The following is a 7,972-nucleotide window of genomic DNA, read 5'->3' as shown; positions in this document are numbered from 1 at the left end:
CGACAGCGGCCGCCGCGCGAGAAGGGGTCCAGGAAGCGGTGGACATGGTCGCGGCCCGCCTCCGGCGACGTCCCGAACCTTCAGAGGGTGGAAGTGCCTCCGGACCGCCAGAACAGTAGTGCTAGTATTTTTTAGTTATTTCTTTTGTAATATAACTTTTGTTATTGTAAGATAACCTTATAATATTACGCGTATTCAACGCAATTTTTGTGAAAAACTTAGCTGTTTTCCTGTTGTCGGTTTGTAAGGTGTTCTTGTGCATACCGAGGTCCCGTGTGGCCCCCTGGCAGGTAGTCGCGATAGGATGGGACTAGCTGCCATAGAACCGAGGTCCTGCACATGACTTAGAACGACGCTTAGTAGACGTCCCTACGAGGTACCGGTCCGGTCAGCGAAAGCCTACTATGTTGCGTAACGAGTCAGAGCATCGGAGCCATAGTTCGGGATTCTAAGGGGTCCCGGCCCCCGGGTCCATTGTTCAAGGTACAACGATACCCGTCCTAGGGGGCAGGGCGTGTAGGCTTAGGGTACGGAACCAGGCTAAGCGGCTACACAGCCCTGGACCCCGGCAAAGAACGAGCACGCCTCCCTGAAGCCAGTCCCGGGTGCCCAGTTCCTTTTCTTCCGCGAGACAGGGGTCCCGGGCAAAGACATAGTGTAGCAACCTAAGTAGGACCTTCGACACGACACAGACACGAAACACCACGTGGGGGGTTAGCGTAACAAGATGCGAAAAAACCTTAGAATCGCATAGAGTTCAAGGACGCGTTTGAGAACAAATTTCCCCTTAAATGAATTGGTACAGAAGAGTTGTGCGATGTACGCCAGGGGCCGGATTTACGAGGGCGGACCTCTACCGCCCTGGTCCGCACGGCAATGCTACCAATTACAAAGGAAAAATTTCCTCCCAACCAGGTCCTAGGGGTAGAACTTACGGAGGTGCTCAATGTTCCATGGGTTGGGTAGTTGCATTCCATCCTCCGCAGCCAAACGAACAGATCCGGGTCGGCACACCTTTGTCACCTTGAAGGGCCCCTCCCAGCTGGGGGAGAGCTTGTGCATACCCTCTCGGTTCAGGATCCGCCTTAGGACTAGGTCCCCGACCCGGAGCTCCCTACTGCGCACAAACCGTTGGTGGTAGCGCCGGAGCGCTTGGTTGTACCGTGCTTTTCGGACTGCTGCTCGCCATCTGCGCTCGTCGACGAGGTCCACATCTTGACGACGCTCCTGTTCCTGCATTCCCTCATCAAAAGACCGGACTCGCAGAGAGCCCATGGTGATCTCCGGGGGAAGGCACGCCTCGGCCCCGTAAACCAAGAAGAAAGGGGTTTCCCCTGTTGCCCGGCTAGGTGTGGTCCGGTTCCCCCATAACACACTTGGGAGTTCTTCAATCCACCTTGCGCCATGCTTCTCAAGGTCACAGTAGGTCCGGATCTTGAGCCCTTTGAGGATCTCGGCGTTGAACCGCTCAACCTGGCCATTACTCCTGGGGTGCGCCACTGAGGCGAAACAGAGCTGAATGCCCATATCCTCACAGTACTCCTGGAAGTACTGGCTCGTGAACTGGGTCCCATTGTCTGTGATGACGCGGTTCGGGACCCCGAACCGGCACACAATTGACCTGAGAAAAGCAGTTGCTGACGCCTTAGTGATATTGACCACTGGGGTTGCCTCCGGCCACTTAGTGAATTTGTCAATGGCAACATAGAGGTACCGGTACCCGCCAACGGCCCTAGGGAAAGGTCCCAAGATATCCAACCCCCATACCGCAAAGGGCCAAGAGGGAGGAATCATCTGCAGAGCCTGAGCTGGAGTGTGTATTTGCTTTGCGTGGAACTGACACGCTTTGCAGGACCTTACCAACTCAGCTGCATCCTGGAGTGCTGTCGGCCAGTAAAAGCCATGCCGGAAAGCTTTACCAACCAGCGTGCGGGATGAAGAATGACTTCCGCACTCGCCTCCATGGATCTCCGCAAGCAAGTCGCGGCCCTCTTCCAGGGTGATGCACCGCATGAGGACGCCGTTGGCGCCACGGCGGTAGAGATCCCCTTCTACCACTGTGTATCGCTTAGCCATCCGGACTATGCGCTCAGCAGATGCTTGATCTTCAGGAAGGTAATTATCTTTCAGGTAGTCCCGGACCTTAGAGATCCATGCATCGGGACCTTTCTGAGAAACTGGGCGTGGCTCCCCGAGGTCTCCGGGACCCTCAAGGGAGCACACGACCCTTGGCGGGCTCCACGGATGGAGCGCCGCCGGGACCGCCAGCTTCGAGGTGCTAGTCCGACCCCCTTCGCGCAGGTCGGCAGGCTGGGCGGAAGGCTTCAGCAGACGTCTCTGGAAGACGCCCTCAGGCACGGGTGCCTGGGTCGATGCACTCGCGGAGAGTGCATCAGCTGCTGTGTTGCCTTCGCGTGGAACATGTTGCAGTTCCAGCACAACGAAGTCCTTCTCGAGCCTCTTCACATGAATGAGGTAGGCCACGAGCTGGGGGTTGTTGCAGCAACACTCCCCCCGGACTTGCCTGACGATGAGTTGGGAGTCCCCTTTGACCAGGAGCTCTCGGACCCCCAGGGACAGAGCCGCCGTGAGTCCGAAGATTAAGGCCTCATACTCCGCCATGTTGTTGGTGGCCTCAAAATCAAGGTGCACCATGTACTTTAGCTGCTCGCCACGTGGGTCGATGAGGACCACACCAGCCCCGGCCCCCTTGCTGCGGGCGGACCCGTCAAAGAAGAGGGTCCAGTGAGGCCTGGTGAAGACCGGAGCCCTGTCTTCCGGACGCGGGGGGTCCGTCCCTTGGTCCGGACACCCGGAGGCGTTTGGTGCCGGCGTCCATTCCGCGATGAAGTCAGCCAGGATCTGGCTCTTGACGGCGTGACGCGGCTGGAAGTCGAGCTGGAACCCCGCGAGCTCTGCAGCCCACTTGGCAATGTTGCCTGTGGCGTTGGAGTTGTGGAGGATGGCCCTCAATGGATAGGCGGTCACCACCACAATCTTGTGGGCCTGAAAGTAGTGGCGGAGCTTTCTGGACGCAACAAGTATAGCATAAAGGAGCTTATGCGTTTCAGGATACCTGGCCTTTGTCTCATGAAGGACCTCACTGACGTAGTAGACTGGCTTCTGGACGGTCCTGACTCTGCCAGGAGGACTGGATCCTTCAATTTGGGCTGGGGACCCTTCGGCCCCCAAGCTGCTCAGTGCTTCTCCGGGTCGGAACCCGGCCGGACCCTCCGAAGCAGAGCCGGTTGCTAGAGTGGAGGAGGCCGGACCTCCTTCTCCCGCAGGGGGGTCCACAGGGGCCCCCTGCGAGGGAAACTCGGACCTCTCGGTGACCAGCACCATGCTGATCACTTCGGTCGTTGCTGCAAGATAAAGAAACAGTGTCTCACCTGGGTCCGGAGCGACCAGGACCGGCAAGGAGGTAAGGTACTGCTTCATCTCTTGGAAGGCACGTTCTGCCTCTTCAGTCCATGCAAACGGGCCGGACCCCCTCATCAACTTGAAGAAGGGAAGCGCCCTCTCCGCCAGCCTCGAAATGAAACGGCTGAGGGCTGCAAGGGACCCCGCCAACCTCTGTACATCTTTGAGGCGTGCAGGAGGCCTCATTGCCTCGATCGCCCGGACCTTGTCCGGGTTGGCCTCGATCCCCCGGTGGGAGACCAGGAAACCAAGGAGCCTTCCCGCCGATACGCCGAAGACGCACTTCTCGGGGTTAAGCTTGGTGGAAGTCGCCCGTAACTTGTCGAAGACTTGAGCTAAGTTTTCTAAGAGGGAATTCGACTCTCTAGTCTTGACAACGATGTCATCAACATACACCTCGACTATATCTCTAACCAAATCACCTAGAGTGATGTTCATTGCTCGAGCAAAGGTGGGTAGAGCATTAAGCAACCCATAAGGCATCACTACATAACAATAAAGTCCATCCACTGTTACAAAAGCTGTGTGCTTCCTATCATCACAAGCCATCTTGATTTGGTGGAAACCAGAATAGGCATCTATGAAGGACAGCAAATCACACCCGGAGGTGGAGTCTACAATCTGGTCTATACGCGGAAGTGGATAAGGGTCTTTTGGACATGCCTTGTTTAGATTGGTGTAGTCGATGCACATCCGAAGCTTCCCGTTGGCCTTTGGGACTACAACCGGGTTGGCCAACCATACAGGATGGTAGACCTCCTCGATGAAGCCAGCCTGCAGCAGCTTGCGGACCTTTTCACGGATGAAGTTTTGCCGCTCGATGGACTGCTTGCGTGGCTTCTGCCGGACCGGCCTGGCGCCAGGGTGGATCTTCAAATGATGCTCAATCACCTCCCTAGGGATCCCGGGCATCTGTGACGGTTCCCAAGCGAACACGTCAACATTTGCCCGGAGGAAGGCGATGAGCGCGCTTTCCTATTTCTCTCCCAGGTTGCCACCGATGCGGGTGGTCTGGGAGGTCTCCGCTCCGACCTGGACGATCTTCACGGGGACATCGTCCGTATCGGACGGATGGACCTTCGGTGCCTTGGCCAGGGCCTTGGCTCGTGAGGTCGAGGGGTCGGACCCCTGGGTGCCAGCTGCAGGGGCAAGCCCCGTAGCCAGCGCATGGAGCTTTTCGACCGCTACAACAGCAGCGGCCCGATCGCTTTGGACGGTGAGGACGCCCGCCGGAGAGGGCATCTTTAGGACCAGGTACCCGTAGTGGGCAACGGCCATGAACCGGTACAGGGCCGGTTTGCCGATGATGGCGTTGAAGGGGAGGTTAACTTCCGCGACCTCGAACTGCACGTTCTCGGTACGGAAATTGTCCTCCGTCCCGAATGTAACCGGTAAGGTGATGGTCCCTACCGGTACACGGGATCGGGGCCCACTCCTGAGAATGGGCGTGATGGAGCCAGCTTGGACTCTGGGATCTGCAGGTGCTTGAACGCCGCATAGCTGATGACGTTGAGGCCGGCGCCTCCGTCGATCAGCACATGGTGAAGGCGTACATTGGCGATGGTGGGTGCCGTGATGAGCGGCAGCACCCCTGCACCCGCCATGTTCTCTGGGCAGTCGGATGGCCCAAAGGAGATGGTGATGCCCTTCCACCGCTGGTGGGGCGCTGCCCTCGGCACCCCTGGTTTCACCGAGAGGACCTCCCGGCGAAGGGCCTTCACGTCCCGTCGGGAGACGAGCTCCGAACTGCCACCGTACATAACGTACAGCTTTTTGCGGCGCTCATCCCCGCCGGACTCGGAATCGGACTGCTGGAAGAGTCCCTTGAGGTCTTTATTGGGGGTTTGATACCCCAACTCCCTCTCAGTCGCCAGCAGCGTCGGCATCAGAGGCCTTCTCCTTGCCGGACCGCCGCGGAGGGGAGGAGCCTTCCTTGGAGGCTTGGTCACGCCTCTTGCTGAGGCGTTCCGCGAGCTTCTGGATCTCGCGGCACTCAGCGGTGCTGTGGCGAGCCCCAGGATGAACAGGGCATGACCCGGGGTCAGTGCGCTGCTGTCGTGGGCGCTTGCCGCGGGAGTTCTGGCCCCCGGTCGTTGCAGCCGCAACGGCCGGACCCCCGACCCGTGACTTGTCGAAGCCACGGTTCTTCTTGTTCTTCTTCTTGCCGCTGCCAGGGGCAGCGACACTGGGCCCGCTCGTTTGAGCAGGTCCTACCTGAGTTGCAGAGTGCCACGCACGGCCTTCTGCAGCTCAGGCGCATTTGTCCGCCAGAGCGAACAGGGTGGTGACGGCTTCCACCTGGTGGGTCGCCAGCTTCTCTAGCATCTTCTCGTCTCGGACCCCCTGTCGGAAAGCCGTGATAATAGATGCATCGGAGATACGTGGGATGGTTCCACGTACCTTAGTGAAGCGGGAGATGAAGGCCCGGAGGGTTTCCCCGGGTTGTTGCCTCACGGCGTGGAGGTGGGCTTCCACGCCATGCTGTTGGTACGCACTGGCGAAGTTCGCCGTGAACTGTGCGCAGAGTTCTCCCCAGGAATGGATGGATCCCGGGGTAAGGTTCATGAGCCAGGTCCGGGCCGGCCCGGTCAAGGCTACATGAAAGTAACTTGCCATGACGGCTTCGTTACCCCCAGCCGCCGTGATGGCGGTGATGTAGACCTGCAGGAACTCTGACGGGTTGGAGGACCCGTCATATTTTTCCGGCAGGTGAGGCCGAAACTTGGACGGCCAAGCGACCACACGAAGGTGGTCTGCGAGCGCTGCACAGCCCACGCCCGATACCGGCGCCTGGGCTAGTCCTTGCGGCCTGGCCGCAGCCGCATCGAGCTCGGGCGCAAGGTCCCGACCCTGAATGTTGAGCCGTCGGTTGCGTGCTCGCTCGATGGAGATCCTGGCATCCTCTCCCGCATGCCTGCGGTTGAGCTCTGCCCGGAGGTCCCCAGTCCGTGCACTCCTTACTGATGGTGAGTGCACAGAACCGGATGCGCCGCCCTGGCGACGGCGCTGCCTGGATACAGACCCCCCGCTGAGCCTGGGGAAGCCTGTGCCAGGTTGAGGAGGCGGTCGACGTCGTCACGCCATTGTCTGTGTGCGTCTGGCGACGCCGCTTCGCCAGGGGGGTTGCGGAGCAACTCCCTGGCTGCCATGAGGGGCCCGCTTGGTGGGAGCACGATTGGGCCACAGAGGCTTGCATCGCCGCACATGGTGGAGCAGCGCGCGGGGCCACCCTGGAGGCGGGATGGCGCGAGGCGTGTGGCGCCGTCGACGCCACTTCTCACCGATCAGGAGGTCATGGTGACCATTTTCCTGCGCCATTGAGGTCGCGGTGGTCGACCGAACGCAAACCAAACCTAAGCCCCCTACCTGGCGCGCCAAATGTCGGAGGAATTCTCCAGCCGGGTGGCGGAAAGCACCCGCCTAATCCTAGTTAAGGATGGGTTTGGAGGAGACTTAGGAACGCTCGATCGGTGACAGATGAACGCAGGAAGGACACGAAGATTTAGAGTGGTTCGGGCCGCCGGAGCGTAATACCCTACGTCCACTTTGGTGTTGTATTGGCTGCGTGAGCCTGAATGGAAAGCAGCATAAGCTGTGTTTGATTGAAGTTCCTTTTCCTCTCTTTCTAACGAGTGCACTCTCCCTTTTATAGTCAAGGGGAGTGCTTACACTGTGCGGGACCCCGACAGGTGGGCCGGCCAACAGGAGCTGTTCTACGAGAGATATGGAGGTCTTCTCCTCGAGCTCCTCTCCGTATCGAGAAGTTGATGTGCGTATCCACAGCCAGGATATGGCCGTGTACAGCCTTGTCTTGTACAGTGTCCGGCGTCAGCGTTTACCCAACAGTGAAGCCGTGCTGTCACTGTTGGGATGGGACTTTCGGCAGAGGGCGAGGGCTGTCCTGTGGCGCGCGCACTGTTACAGCGCACGCCTTGGCTCGCCTATTACAGGCCATCATCACGCGCGCAGCGCCGTGACGGGACTGCACACAGTCCGCCCACTGTGCGCGGTGATACGACGCGCCGCCTTCAGATCAGGCGGCTTACCGTGGTGTCAGCTTACCTGCCCCGTGTCAGTGGCAGGCCGCACCTTTTGACTCTGGCGCCCAACCCAGCTACCGCATTAAATGCTGGTAGGTGGAGAGGCGACCGTAAGGGGCCTCCGGCCAGGCACGCGGCGGGGCCAGCCCGCTCCTCCCGCTGGCAGCACATGGCGGCACCGGACCCCTTCACGGGGGAAGGGGGTCCGGGGCCCCCGAGACCGGTCGGAGCGGGCTGGCCTGTGATGGCCTGGCCATCACACGTGGCGGCCCGGACCTCCCAGGGGAGGACCGGGTCCGCGGGGTTACTCGAGAGCTCTCCGCCCACCTGGGTGTGCAGAGGCCTCGGACCTCACGGAGGTCGGGGAGGGTCCGGAGACCGTGGTCCCAGCTGTCAGGCCGGAGGCCGTGTGCCACATGCCCAGAGCCAAGAGGGAGCATGGATTATGAGAAGCCAATGGCCTGGACACCCTAGCAGAGGTACCACTTATCCGATGTACCGACAGTCAC

The sequence above is a fragment of the Panicum hallii genome, chromosome 4 (assembly GCF_002211085.1).
Source record: "Panicum hallii strain FIL2 chromosome 4, PHallii_v3.1, whole genome shotgun sequence".
NCBI lineage: Eukaryota > Viridiplantae > Streptophyta > Magnoliopsida > Poales > Poaceae > Panicum > Panicum hallii.
This window is presented reverse-complemented; position numbering follows the sequence as displayed.